The sequence below is a fragment of the Silene latifolia genome, chromosome X (genome assembly GCF_048544455.1).
Source record: "Silene latifolia isolate original U9 population chromosome X, ASM4854445v1, whole genome shotgun sequence".
Taxonomy (NCBI): domain Eukaryota; kingdom Viridiplantae; phylum Streptophyta; class Magnoliopsida; order Caryophyllales; family Caryophyllaceae; genus Silene; species Silene latifolia.
This window is the reverse complement of record NC_133537.1, coordinates 239,321,926-239,335,386: the sequence shown is the minus strand read 5'-3', so window position 1 is coordinate 239,335,386 and position 13,461 is coordinate 239,321,926.

Here is a 13,461-nt window from a genome sequence, read left to right as displayed (position 1 = left end):
AATGCAAATTCCGACAATGCCAAAGTTCTTAAACACGAGATTACAAGAAGATTGAGTACTCATATGACCCATTTCCAAAATCGTTTGCCCAATATTCACAAGAATCGCCATTTTCCCCGATATGCCCTTATTTCGAAATAAAATGTTTTTACATGGTTTAAACTATTTTTAAACATTTCGAAACTATCAAAATAAATACTTTACTTCAAAATATAATAGAATTATATTTCATTGAATTATTATTACTTCAAATACATTAATATTAAATTCAACTTGATTAATAAATTACTTTCGCAATCTAATAACGGTCCGAAATTACGGGGTGTTACACTTATCATCTTATTTTTCTAGTGTAAGAAAGATACTCTCTACAATATGTGATTTTTCTAGAGAAATAAAATCTCAAAAATACTCCCTCTTGACCGGGATTTTCAAGAGTAAAAATACAATTTATTTTGTGTCAATTTTATAGTAAAACTAATATTATTACTAGATCTAAATAATATTGGTTATTATGAGTTTCCTTGGGTATATGCTTTTGGGAGGGATTCTATATTTGAATCCTTGTTCTTCCATTTTGAGAGCTCAAGAACAAGTGAGTAGGAGAACTCACTTATGCCCATATATCCGAAAATCATATGGTGAGATAAAGATTTCTTCTCTATATTTTATATTGTTTGCATGCATAAGATCACCATTTAATTTTATGACAAATTATAATAAAACATATATGAATATGTTGAGTATATAGATCTACTTTTCCTTCAATCGGTATCAAGAGCCTTGGTTGTTTGCATGCAAATCGGTTAAAAGTTTTTCCGAGTTATAAGAATAACATATAAAACTTATTTAATTTGTGTTATTATGATATATCACGAAAATCATCATGCATGTTAAAATTTCTGGTCCTAAAATGTTTTTAGGATATTTTGGTTAATTTATGGATTTTTATTGTTCATATTATACAATATTGGCATTAAAATGTGATTTTTATGATAAAAATGTCATTTTTGGACGAAAATTAGCTAAACTTCGAATTTTCCAGTGGTTTTTGGATATGTTTTCACATATATTATTTTTAGATGATCTGGAAATTTTAATAATTTTTGGACTTCTTATGCTCGAAAAATGGATTTTTCATTATTAAATTCGGATTTAGGTGAAAAATAGGTTAATATGAGATAAATTTCGAATCTGGTCATAGAAATTTAGTATGTTGTCACATGCGATTTTACAATATGTGTGTAAAATAATAGGCTATAGTGAAATCTTTTTGCATGATTTATGGATTTTTGAAGAAAAATAGCATAAATAGTGACATTATTAGTGAAAAATTAATAAAACATAATCTATCACTAAAGAAAAATATTATATGTTGCATTTTATTATATTTTTCAGATCTAAATTTGAAAAGTTGATGTATATAATTTTTCACATGTTCTTATGATTATTTTAGTTAAAACCGATAAACCGCAACATTGTTTTTCCAAAAAAAAATTCGAAATTTTTAACCTAAGTTTTTGAACATTATGAGTGTCATGGTATTTTTTTCAGAATGTTCATGAGTTTAAATTTCAAATTTTGAATTTATTTGAAATTTTTGTGATTTATTTGAAGTTTATAGCTTATTTTTATAATTTTAAGTCCATTAATGAACAAATTTTATAAATATGAGTTAATTATGATCAAATAATTAGTGAAGACTAAATTTTGAGTCCTAAGAGGTTAGGGTAATTAACTTATGCATAAATATGAATTTATGTAATTTTTGTGATTGTAAAATGCTGAAATCACGCAAATCCGTAAAAAGCGAGCAATATACGATATTGGCTAATTAAAGGCGATTTAGCATAAAATTGGGCATGTTCATACATATTATAATGCTGCATTTTCTTTACGATTGTCATAATTTTATTTATGTAATTTTGAATTATGTAATTTTTACTTAGTATGGCCTTAGTTTTTAATTGGTATTACCCGAAATGTATGGGAATATCGATTCGGTTGTAATTTCATTGTGATCTCGTATCACCGTCTTGTAATATAATAGATTTATTTTATTATAGTTACAAATGTATAATAGGAAATTATGTAATTTATTATGTAATTTTATTCATTTCGGAGTTCCCAAAGACGGATTTCTTCAAGATGGCGATACATAAAGACGGTGTTACCTCGAGATGCGTGCCACAACCGAAGTTCAAGAGACCAATGGAATTGGTTTCCGAATATGTAATAGTTAATTCGATTTTCTATTTTAGGAAGGCCATACTAGGATTTATTTTTATGCTTTGCATTTTATTTATATGTCACATGCATCGCTAAATCGCCATAACTAAAACATGCATCATCTTTTAATCGAGTATATCGACCGTGTCAATTATAATTATCGTAGTTCACCTCTTTAGTTCACTTAAAACGTGATAGATAATAAATTGACATGACCTCTCGCTAAAATAAACAATTGAGACTTAGCCTTACCAAAAATTAGAAACCTATGAAGTACCAGTTTCGCAAGGGAGTTGAGCCGACTTTACCGTAAGACAAACCTTGTTACGTTGGTGAAGTGGGGTGATAAATGTCTATCCACCGAATTTATGTTAAAGAAGGGTATTTCGGCACACCGTGCCCTAAGTTGATATGGGTTTGGATCACGGACACATTTATTCGAAATTTGGGTTGAACTCAACGAAAGTATTCACGACGTATTTCCGGATGTGTTTTGGGCTAGAGATAAAATATTAATGTAATTTTATCGACCAAGAGTTCTAAAAGTAGAATCGATTAAAGAGTTAATCCACCGAGTTATATTAATAAAGGGTATTTCGGCACACCGTGCCCCAAGTTAATATGAATTTGGATCTTGGAATCATTTATCATAGTTGGGTAGAGGTCACTATGTAAATGCTTTACTTGTTATTTACAAAGTATTATTATAACGATGAATGTTTTGTTTTCATTATTCCGTTATCATATTGTTCTATTTCTTCACCACAATTCATATACGATATCATTTCGATTTTTGACACAAATCTCCATTTAAAACATCGTAACTAAAGACAAATATGAATTTGCTTCTAAAACCTCAAATGAACCATTGCTAAGGATCTCTTGTAAAGAGTATAGATTAAAGTTATTCATTATCAAACAGGTTTTTGATTCTTGACTAACACATCTACTTACAATGAATTGTTTCAATTTTGGTAACTAGATTTGTTGGAAATCAAAATTGACCAAAATAACGCAACCACTTCAATGAAAGTTTTAAGACTAAAACGAACAAATGAAGAGTAATCTTCATGAATTCAATTTTGCTTCTCAAAGCAAAGACTCATTGAAATGAGTGGGAGCATTCTCTTAAACCGTTAAGATGAGGACGAGGTTCAAGAAATAAAGATTATAATGGAATTGATACAAGGTAATGTTAAAGGTAAAGTTGTTGAGAATGACGATACTAAACCTATCAATCCCGACCGATAAAGTTTCCATTGTCTTAAATGTTGGACACGAGAAAGGAAACTACCGCAAATTATTGAAGAATCAACAAGTTAGTTGTGGGACATCTAATGGGACCTTCTTCTTTAAATGTTTATTTGATTGACATAAAATTTTGCTAGTACTACTTCGTCAATATTAGAAACCGGTGGTGGTTTTCATCATTATGTTTGATACATAGGATGATTAGAATATGACGACTAGCAACAATGAAGTCGAGAGATAGAGTCATTGTGTACTAAATCTAGTTTTCGGGTTTGGAGTTGTACTTAATTGTGACTATTAAGTACATAAACTCTAAATAAGAATACAAACTTGTTAAGATACAAAAGAGGTTTCACTTTTGTGACCCTATACACCACAATTTGATGTATGGCTAGCCCATTATCAAGGTGATAATATTCTAAACCAAACTAGAATGATATATCATGAAGATGATGCAAGACTCAAATTGGTAACCCAAGATTAAACCTTAAATTTTGGAATGATGAACGCAAAGAGTTATCGAGTACTCTTGAAACCATTAGATTGTTAATGGTATATGCGTATCTTGTATTCAAAGCAAGATATCTCGTGCCTTTTAGTTGAAAAGGAGATCGAGGTTTTAAATCATTGATCCAAAATAGGTTAATCATTTTCTTTTACCAACGATTTAAGTTGACGCTAATGTGTTCACTTAATAAGGTAAATAGAAAAATCTTTGAAGAAGTTTAAATAGTTCAAGGAATCACGATTTAGTCGTGATGGGATTATCAAAGTGAAGACTTTGATATAAGCCAAAGGAAATGTGATATAGTATCACAAATTAATCTCTCTTAACACGCATTATGGGATAATGTATGATTGGATAAGAATTCAAACGCTATTCGATAAGGTTTGGACTTCGATCAAGTTACTTTGAGTTACTTGATCCTTTTGGGGATTTTATCATTTTGTCTAGATTATTTTTCCACTAAATCGAATCATATGAGATATGAAATGGTAAGGGTACCATGTTTGTAAGTTTTCACAAGAAACAAATGCTCATTTTTCCCTTTTCAATTATCACGAGTACGACAGGTTTGCGGCTCGTGAAGCTGTCTTTCTAAAATACAAGTTTATTTCTAGAAGACAGAGTGGGAGAAATTATTCAAGAGCCACAAAGAATGCCACAGAGAATGTTATGTCGCAAGAAACTGGTCTTTCTTGGCTACATGAGACGTTTTGCGTAAGACATTGTTTCTTCAAAACCTAGGAGGTTAAATTCGTCACTTGTTAAAGATGATGAATTCATGCTACTTTTAAGAAAGTAAAGAGCTTATAACTTACAAAAGAAATCGTTTGATTCAAGTTGATTACTTCTGGAAAGTAATGATCATATGACTTACATAAGAGTGTTTAAGTCACAACTCAATACAAGGCTTAGAGCCATGAAAATCCGAAATAAAAAGGCTTGATTAGTGACAAAGGGTTTTGCACTAATAAAGAGAGATTTCAAAGCAAGATTGGTTGCAAAGGGTTTTGCACTAATTGAAATGCTTAAGTCTATTTGGATCTTCTTAGGGATTGTGTTTCATTGTGAGGATACGCATACAGCATGTGAATCTAAAACCCACTTCTTCAAAAGAAGGAATATATTCAATACATGTCATGAGTTTTATAGATTCTTGCAATCCTAAGATAATGTGCAACTTAAGAGATGGTCTTAAGTAGGACATCAATGAGTTAGAATCAATGTTTTGATCATGTGATAAAACATTTCTCGATAAGTCGAGAAGTTGTTTTTATACATGAAGTTTAGTGGGAGTTACGGAAATTTTAATTAGTCTTATATGTGGATGACATATTGATCATTGAGAATGATTTAAGACTTTTGGAGTATTATAATACATCTTTAATATCCGGATTTATGAAGATAAATCCACATGATAATAGCGTCAATAAGAAGTCTTACGTTGATAAGATTCATGACTAGTTCAATTAAATTGAACATATTTGATTGATTACATTTGCTTCCGCTGCCGGATCAATTAAATAAGTAAAGATGTGTAATACTTCATATACTTTGAGTATGATGAATTGTTTTCAAAATCGAATTTAAGTAATATTTACCAAGTAAGCCATAAAGATTACCCTTAAGTACTTGCAGAAGCATTAAGGCTATGATGCAAAGTGTTTATGATGCAATTTTGTGTAAGGGTGTTACACAAGTGACAATTGACAATTGAGATTGCGCATGGTTTCCGACAAAACCATAATCAAAACACATTAGGATGGTTAAGATACCATTGTGGCAATGTTAATTAAGAAGTAGATTTTCTAGAATCGTTCTAGGCAATAAAGAACAATGAGAGATATTTATAACGGAAATTGAGTACACTTGCAATCATGAGATGTGCAAGAAGGATGAGTCCCACACACTGTGAAAACAGTGGGAGCTATTCTTAGGCTAGAGGGCCTATGTCTTGATTGGATCTCGACACGTACTCAGAAAGTTTTGTAATGCAAATGTATACATTACAAAGGAAAACGAGTATGTAGTAAGGTTGAGTAAGGTACAAGAAATTAATAAAACCTACTAACCAAAGCCTTCTCAAAGGCTAAACATGATGAGTCATGTCATTTCAATTGAATTGAAATGAACAACTACGTACAAGATCAAATTAGATTATAGAACATGAAATAGTAATCAGGCATTGACTATTCATATGTGATAATCGCATTTGTCGTTCGAGTTTTACTTTAAAACTCTTTTATTATACTTTGTTACATCCAAACGGGTTGTAGAGACAACGTTGAACCCCGTTAAAGTGAACCTGGATTAACATAGTATTAGCCCATAGTCGCTTGTATGAGGTGACGTCTCGAAGTGACTAGAGTGTGATGCGATTGATGGCAAGTTCAAGTGCCATAGAGTCATGTAAGATGACTAGTCGATCACATAGGCGATCGTTAGGAACACTTTGTCGGGCTTTATGACCGCTTATTGAGTTCGGCAATTTATATAGCCTGGTCGTGGCGAGAGCTGCTATAGTATTCTAATGAGTCGATTCTTTTGACTAAAGACTATTCACCTAAGATGGCACAGTTTGATTAACTTTGATTTGTGTTACTACGACCTTCGTAAATGGGGTCAAATGGGCATATTTTGGGTTATGATGGTTGTGGCTAGTCGAAGGGAATAAGTGCGATAGGAATTGTCCACCCCCTTGTCAGGGTTAAAACAATATCTCAGGGCCACTCGAGGAGTAATGAACTGGAAATGCGTGGCCACGCTCGGAAGGTATCTATGATAGATAAATCCGGTCAATCAGTTATTCTCCAGATCGAGGAAACCACTCTCGATATGATCACTTGCAAGTACGACCCGAAAGACACCTTGCATTGAGTGGGAGATAGTAATAGGACAAGAGAATTGGTGACGCACACTTGTCGAGGACAAGTGGGAGATTGTTGGGAAATGTGTCCTCAACAATAGTGCGATCACATGATTTAAATATCATTATTAAATCTCATTTTAAGAATACATGTGGGATGTAATATTTTACAGTCAACTGGTCCACACATATCGGTAATGATTGGCTGACTAGAGTTTGACATTACTGTCGTGCGACGGTGGTGATCAGTTGATCCCCTTAGGTCATACCTATAGGGAAATACTCTTAATTGATTTTTTAATTAATCGTATACCGATACGAGTTAATTAAATTGCTTAAAATTGACGGATGATTTTGTGAGTATAATTTACGTATCTTATTGTAAATATGATTAAATGAGACACGGTCTAAGTAATCGAATTGTTTTATTACTTGATGAAATCATTGTTTACAGAAACAATTGAAACGGAATGAATAAATTATTATAAATACAGAATGTTGTAATTTATAATTTGGAAACATTTTTAGTACGAGTAATTACGAATTACTAGTCGATTTTGTAAATGACATATTTTATGAGTATGTTGATTTTTAATAAGTTAAAAATACATTACATTGTGACATGTCATGTAACATGTTACATGTGACTAATTGACAAATGACAAAATAAAATGGACCATCCATTTTATAATGAAAGTGCCGAAATTATGGAGGGAGTTAGTGGAGAAATTGTGTTAATTGTTTAAGTGGAAAACACAATGATGAAAGCTAACAAGTAGCCATGCAAACCTAAGCTTTTGAGAAGAGCACAAATAAAAGGCATTGGGCATACTACCCAAGGCCAATTTTTCGGCCAACCATAGAAGAAAAGAAAAGAGTTTTTCTTTTCAATTATTCATTCATTCTTATCATCTTATTTTTCTAGTGTAAGAAAGATACTCTCTACAATATGTGATTTTTCTAGAGAAATAAAATCTCAAAAATACTCCCTCTTGACCGAGATTTTCAAGAGTAAAAATCCAATTTATTTTGTGTCAATTTTATAGTAAAACTAATATTATTACTAGATCTAAATAATATTGGTTATTATGAGTTTCCTTGGGTATATGCTTTTGGGAGGGATTCTATATTTGAATCCTTGTTCTTCCATTTGGAGAGCTCAAGAACAAGTGAGTAGGAGAACTCACTTGTGCCCATATATCCGAAAATCATATGGTGAGATAAAGATTTCTTCTCTATATTTTATATTGTTTGCATGCATAAGATCACCATTTAATTTTATGACAAATTAAAATAAAACATATATGAATATGTTGAGTATATAGATCTACTTTTCCTTCAAATTCTAGGTAAATAATTTAAAAGATCCAGTTGTAGTTGCCTTAGCAAATGGACCTTCAAGAAAAGTAAGAACATGGAAGCGTTATTCCATCAATGGATACAAATTTCGAGCTTTCATAGATGGGAAAGATTTGGAAAAGTCGACAATTAACAATGGAGTGTGTGTGAGTTCGACTGAAGGATCTGACTATTATGGAACCCTAAATGAAGTTGTTGAGTTGTCTTATACTGGCGAGAAAAACCCTTACAACGTTATTTTATTCAAATGTAATTGGATAGATAACTTAGAAAGATGAATGCAAGTACATAAGGAATATAAACTTGTGGATGTTAATCGGAGCAAAAATTTTCAAAAATATGACCCATTTGTGTTAGTATATCAAGTGGAACAAGTTTGCTATGCTCCTTATCCAAATATCAAAAGAGATAAAGTTCAGTGGTCATCAGTATTTAAAATAAAGGCAAGATCACAAGTTGATGCTCTTACTGATGAATCTATCTTTCAAGAAGATGTTAATAATGGTGATACAACATTGGCAATAATTGAAATAGAAGATGAGAATGAAAATGTGGAGGAGGAACAAGAAGAAATGCAAGGAGATGAAATGCAAGTACAGAATGATGATATGTAAGAGGAGGAAGATGAGGAAGAGTTAGGAGAGGAGGCTTTGAAGAAGTATTTAGAAGAAGATGATGATGAGGATTTTTTAGATTCGCTTTTTGAACGCAACGAAAACACTAATTTAAATGATGATGATGATGATGACTAGGATTTATATTAGTTGTAGATGTTTTGTACCCTTTCTTTCAATCTTATTACTTTGTTGGTACTATTAGTTGTAGATGCCGTATGGCTTAATTTAATAAAATCTAGTTTATTTTCATTCAATCTTACTTTTTATTCAATCTTATTTTTTTACTTTGTTGCTATTATTTGATTACTTAACCGAGAGGGAGGGAGTACTATTTAATTTCTTACTTTGTTGCTATTATATGATTATTTGATTTCTTACTTTGCCAATTTCTTATTTGGTTGCTATTATTTGATTATTTGATTTCTTACTTGGCCAATTTCTTACTTTGTTGCTATTATTTAATATTTTATTTTGTTGCTATTATTTTATTTCTAACAATGTTGAAGGATTTAGTTGGTTTCTATGGCGTCGAGGAGACGAAAACATGGTAGTAATAGTAATGCAGGAAACCAAGGACATGAAAACGAGAATGAAGAAATACTAGCAGGTCATCAACAAGAACAACAAAATGTGCCAGTTGACAAAATTCATCTCGATTCTCTTGAGCAAGATGGCGTTTGGTAAGTATGTTATTTTTTCGTAATTAATTATTTTTATAACGATTTATAAATATATATATATATATATATATATTTATTTATTTATTTATTATATTGTCATTTTTTTTCAGGTTTAGTGATGAATTCGTTGTGAACTTGATATCGAATAATATTGGATGCAACTACAAAGAACACGCTCCTAATTGGAAATTGGCGTCATCTACTCTAAAGAAGGATTGGTGGAATTGGTTTGAAGTATTAGCAATTGTCATTTAATTTAATATTAGTTATTTTATTCATTTATTTTATATTTATTTACAATGAAGTTTATTTTCTAACTTTATTGTTTATTGAACAGTGGCGTGTTAGTTACGATCCCCGCGACAAGGCAAGGGTTAAGAAGGCTTGGGAAGATGCCATGAAGACCCGTTTACGGCAAATGATTTATCGAGCTTATCATAAGGAAGAGCATGAAAAGCCGGATTGGATTAGTGTTGAGTTGCACCGTCAATTGAAGAATAGACCACTTGAAGATCCTAGTTTCACGGGAAGATCGAAGCAGAATCCGGCCAACCGTAGGTCGGGAAGTGACGAGAAAGGGAAGGCGTTGGGTACTCACCTAATGGGTCGAAAAAACACATTGCAATATATGGACTCAATGGTAATTTCTTCACTTCCTTTTTTAATTTATTACCTTTTTTTCTTTAACTTTATTTAAAGTTAGTAATTATATTTAACAAGTATAAAAATTGTAGGTTGATAAAGATGGGAAAGGAGAAATTTCGTCCGCTTTGCAGTTGTTGGAGAAGACAAAGAAGCATAGCACAAAAGGATGGTTATCCAAAAAAACTGGTCAACTCTTCGTAAGTTACTATAATTATTTAATTTTTAACTCATTTTTTCAATCATGATTATTTAGTAGATGGTATCTAATCTTTCGTTTTTTTATTGATATAGGGTAAAATCATCTCAAAGAAAACTCAGCTTTAGAGTCAAGGGGTCGAGAACATCGATGATAATGAGATTTATATTGAAGAACATGGAGGATTTGATAAGAAAGGTAGAGTACTTGGCGCGGGAAATGCAGTACCACAAATTTGGGAGCACCACCGCCGCTCGACTGGTAACCTCTTTTCTACTCCTCATACTCCGGGTCTTGTTGGTAGAGTCGCAAAAGAGAATGCCTGACTTAAGCAAGTCGAGGCCGAACAATCTCAAAGGCTTGCGGCAATAGAGGAGTTCTTGAGACAACAAGGTTTTACCACTCAAACTTGTTACCCCAGAGGTGTATCTCAAGCTAGAAATGACTTTGATGATGATGGTGGCGACAATGCTAGGCCTACTCCTACTCCCGTGTATTGATTAGTAGTTGTTAGTTGATTAGTAGTTATCACTCCTACCCCGTAGTTTATGGACTTATTTAGCTTTCTTTGTTGAACAATTATTGTACTAAACGGTTGTAAACCTTTTATTTTAAGTTAATGCGAAGACGTTGTTTGGAAATCTCGTCTTGAACGAGTTGTGAATTTGTCAATTGCTGGATTTTCTGTATGTTTGTAGGAAACCGGGAGTATATGTAATTGCTTTCAAAGCAATGGGGGAGCTGGAAAAGCACTGTAAACCCCCTGGTTCATTCTGCCCTCCGACGGAATTGCGACGAATTTTCCGTCGCAAATGTTGACTTTCTGGTTGACTTTGAGGACACGTGGCCTTTATGAACAGTATTCTGCGACGGATTTTCCGTCACAAATATTGACTTTATGGTTGACTAATGTGCCTACGTGGCCTGTATGAACAGTGAACTGCGACGGAAATTTCGTCGCAGATTTTGACTTTCTGGTTGACCATTGTGTCTACGTGGCCTCCCATGAACAGTGAACTGCGACGGAAATTCCGTCGCAAATCCATATTTTGCGACGGGTTTCTGGGACGTTTTAATCCGTCGCAGATTTTCCTGTGCAACGGAATTCCCGTCGCAAAACTGAATTTTGCGACGGAATAAATCCGTCGCAATTCCGTCGCAAGTTCTGTTTTTGCGACGGGATTGGCATATTTGCGATGGAGTTTTCCGTCGCTATGGAACCTTTTCTTTGTAGTGACATTTGTATTGTAATTATTTCATTTGGTAGGATGGATTTTTCCGTGAGAAAGAGGCCAACCCCCAAAAACCAGATAATGAGATATGATTTGACTTGGTTAATGGCTTCAAGAAAGGGATGGTGTACGGAATCGGAGCCGCCCAAGGGGTGTTCTACAAAGAACCAAGTATAAGGTCGCTTTCAATGCAAAATAATACATATGAGCCGAGTATTATAAGTCAACTACAAGCTCAACTAGAAGAAGAAACAAGAGCAAATACCGCAAGAGATGAGGAAATACGGAAAGAAAACACGGCGACAGATGAAGAAATGTGTATAATGAAGGAAACATTTGGTGCCATGGAAGCCTTTTTCTCCTTTTGCAACCCCGGTCCTCGTCCCCTTTTCGACCCTGGAGATCCGTTTGGGAGAGGAGGCGGTAGTGGAGCCTGTGTTGGCTTTCAATGTAGTTGATTTAGGTCTCCCTTTTCCAAATGCTAAAAACTTGGTTTAATTAGGTTGTGAACCTTGGATTTTATATCGGTAGTTATTTAAACGTGGATACATTCTCATTTTCAATATATGAGATGTTGGTGTTGTTCATGTGGTCTTTGTTGTCGTACTTTCTGGTTTAGCTTCTGATTTTGTGGGTTTGAAGATGATTTGGCACGTAAAAAATATGATTTTTTTTACATATGCCCAGCTATGTCGCGCTATTTTGGCAAGTGAAATGTATTTTTGGCAACTGAGTTCAGTAGCCAAAACAGAGTGCTTAAGATTCCATCAGGTCTATTAGCGACTGCTGGTGACTGAAAACGGTCACCATATTGGCGACTGAAGGTGAAGACAGTCGCCAAATTGGCGACTGAATAAATCAAATGGAGTCAGATATCAGTCGCAAAAAGAAAAAACAACGCTGATCTGACGCCAGCACTGCACCACCACTACCAACAACCACATCACCACCCCAACACCTTCCCGACACAACCCATAATCCACCTCCGCCACAACCCATATCTGATGCCAGCACCCCACCTTACACCACAGCCACCCTCACTCACCACCATGCACACCACCCCGAAACACCACACTACACCCCCACCGCCACCTTCGTCCTTTTTTTTCTTCAGATCTAAACAAAAAAAAAGCCACCACCACAACAATACACCGCACCGTCGTCCCACCACTGCTACCACCGTCTCCCCACTTCGCCATCCTTTCTTCGTCACTCGTCTCCCGCCCTCCTCTTTTCAAAATTCAAATTTTGAAAATCCCGTCTTTCCTCCGTTGCTCGTCGGCCATTGTCATTGCTGGTTGTTTCTCGTGGTGGTGGTGGTTGCTGCAGTTTGGAGAGAAAGGTGAAGTGAGTGGGTCATTTATGGTGGTTATGGTAGGGGTGGCGGTGGTTGTGTGAGGAAGGAAGAAGGTGGGTTTGGAGTTGTCGGCGGCATGTATTGTTGGCAGTGGTGTTGGTGGTTGGAGGAGGTGGTGGTGATGTGGCTGGTGTGTTGGTGGGTCGTTGGTGGTGAAGGAGGTTGAGTAGATTTTTGTTAAACATTTTTTTTTTTTCAGATCTCTTTTTATTCATATTTTTTTTTATATTTTCAGATCTTGTGGTTTTTGTTGGTGGTTGGACCAAAGTTACACTTAAAAAGTGCCAAAGTTACGCTCATAAAGAACCAGAGTTATACTCATAAAGGATCAAAGTTACACTCGCAAATGACCAAATTTACACTCCTAAAGGATTAAAGTTACACTAATACATTCACTTGACTAAAATTACATAAATTCAAATTTTTATATACAAAATAACCCAAAAATACCAAAGTTACACTAGTAAAGCAGCAAAGTTACACTCGTAAAATGTTAAAATTAGATAATTTGAAATTTTTATATA